Source organism: Electrophorus electricus, chromosome 7, assembly GCF_013358815.1.
Source record: "Electrophorus electricus isolate fEleEle1 chromosome 7, fEleEle1.pri, whole genome shotgun sequence".
Taxonomy (NCBI): Eukaryota; Metazoa; Chordata; class Actinopteri; order Gymnotiformes; family Gymnotidae; genus Electrophorus; species Electrophorus electricus.
Genome location: NC_049541.1, coordinates 1421351 through 1423850, shown reverse-complemented (window position 1 = coordinate 1423850; position 2500 = coordinate 1421351). Strand labels below are relative to the sequence as shown.

The 2500-nt window shown below is 50.6% G+C and overlaps 1 protein-coding gene across 1 annotated transcript in view; it reads right to left on the bottom strand.

Moving 5' to 3' along the window:
• The window catches only part of pax3a (paired box 3a), a 31280-nt gene that overhangs the window by 11272 nt on the left and 17508 nt on the right, over positions 1-2500 (bottom strand). The gene's annotated exons all lie outside the window — the stretch shown is intronic.

The following is a 2500-nucleotide window of genomic DNA, read 5'->3' as shown; positions in this document are numbered from 1 at the left end:
CCCCTTTGTGCACACAAGAGAAGAAGGAATACCATACTCCTGGATTCTGGAATAACAATTCCCATACAATGAGATATTCTGGAATCATGAATATCAGATTCTGGAATCATAAACTCCATACAAAGAGATTTGAGATCATTCATGGACAGATTCTCGAATCAAAAATATGCATATAGACACACACACAGAATGATGTATACACATGAACATGCATGCATGTGTAATTGTGTGTGTGTGTGTGTGTGTGTATGTGTGTGTCTATGTGTGTGTGTGTGTGTGTGTTTGTGTGTATTTGTGTGTGTGTGTGTGTGTGTGTGTTTTTATGTGTGCCCTGGGTACGTTGGGGGGTAGAAGGTGTTTTTTCACGGGTCATTCAGCAGTAAGACTGCGTTAAGCTCAGCGTTCAGCATCTCTGACGTGGTCCTGGGGGGGGGATGGTGGGCTGTTCTATCAAATAATGATTAGGCCTCGCAAACTAGCGTGACAGCCTGCTATTGTCCAATAATACGCCTCGAAGTCCCCAGCGCCCAACACACAAACGTGGCATCTGTTTCGTCTGACACTGGCCAGTTCTTTTCTCTCCCTCGATCCTGCTCTCCCTCTCTCCTTCGCTCTCTCCCTCTCTCCCTCGCTCTTTCCCTCTCTCCCGCGTTGGCCCCGGGTGAGTGAGAACAGATGACCAGACTCGGAAGGAACACTCACAAAGTCCCACTCTCGGTGTAGGAGAGCACACATAAGTCATTACTGCCCCTGACTCATAGGGCTACAAGCTCTGATTGGCTCGTGCAGAAGTGAAGAATACCTGCCACCTCTCCAGCAAGGGCAGAAAGCGTCAGCAGAACGGGGGAGTCAGAGCAGCCTAGAGCAGCAGGAGCCTGGGGCAGCAGAGCGCCGAAACAGTCTGCACACCCAGGGATCCACAAACTCATCTGCTATGATCGCTCAGCGAGACAGGACAGAGAAACTGAAACAGACACAGGGAAAGGAAAGGAGGCGAGAGGAGGAGAGGAGAGAGGAGAGGAGAGGAAGAAAAGAAAGAGCAGAGCAGGCAGAGAAACGCGTCTCCACGCCGCAACTAGACTGGAACCCTTTTGAGCCGCAAAAAACATTTAGAGGAAAATTCACAAATATCTTGTCTGTCACACTAGGAAGCGCTACTATAGGGCAAAGTAGTCCAGACGTCATAAACGCACACTCAAAACCAGGCAAGTTTAGCGAACAGTGTTGAAAAGTGAAATAACGTAAGCAGGCGAGACAGAGAAAGACAGAGAGAGAGAGAGAAGGTGACAGAAGGGAGTGTGTGTAAACTACAGGGCTCAAAATGTGGTACTCTCCTCTCTTCCTATCCATCCTTTCTGCTTTCTCTCCATTCTTTCTCTCCTCTCTTTCTCTCCTCTCTTTCTCTCCATCCTTTCCTCTTTCTCTCCATCCTTTCTTCTGAGAGTTTTTATTATCAGCAGCTATATGGTGAAAGCACTCCATCATGGGCTCGAAGTTAATGGCAAATGACACTGTTACTTTTGTCATGCTCTATTCTCTCTCTCTCTCTCTCTCTCTCTCTCCCTCTCTCTCTCTCTCTCTCCCTCTTTCCCTCCCTCCCTCCCTCCCTCCTTCTCAGGAGTTTTCTGGCCGTCTTTTGTTGGCCTTTGCGTAGAGGCCCGTGGCTGAAGGCTTTGGAGTCTGATTTCCACGCTCCATCTGTAGGATCCATCAGAGGCGGCAGGCAGGGCATTCAGGCCCCTGTCACCTGCCTGGCGGGGGGGGGCAGGGGTAGAGGGGCACTGTGGGGGCAGGACACGAGGCCAATGGGGCTCCGCAGGGGAACAGCAGGGGGCCGCCCCTGACCCCTCCTCCACCGCCAGGGGTCTGACATGGGGTGTGGTGGCACAGGGGGGAGGGGGGAGGTAAAGGTTTATGGAGTGATGGACAGAGAAAGAGAGAGAGAGAGAGAGAGAGAGAGAGAGAGAGGGAGGGATAGAGGGAGAGAGAGAGAGGGAGAGAGAGAGAGGGAGGGAGAGAGACAGAGAAAGAGGGAGGGAGAGAGACAGAGAAAGAGGGAGGGAGGGAGGGAGAGAGAGAGAGAGAGAGAGAGGGAGGGATAGAGGGAGAGAGAGGGAGGGAGAGAGAGAGAGAGAGAGAGAGAGGGAGGGAGAGAGACAGAGAAAGAGAGAGGGAGGGAGGGAGAGAGAGAGAGAGAGAGAGGGGGAGAGAGAGAGGGAGGGAGATAGACAGAGAGAGAGAAAGGGAGGGAGAGAGAGAGAGAGAGAGAGAGCTAACTCACTTAAAAACATTCCATAACAATTCTAGATGAATGATGTATGTTCTGTTTCGTGTGTGTGTGTGTGTGTGTGTGTGAGTGTGTGTGTGAGTGTGTGTGTGTGTGTGAATGTGTGTGTGTGTGTGTGTGTGTGTGTGTGTGTGTGTGTGTGTGTGTGTGTGTGTGTGTGTGTGTGCATTCATTCATGCAATTGCATGATTATCCTTTTGTAAAGATTAGCAA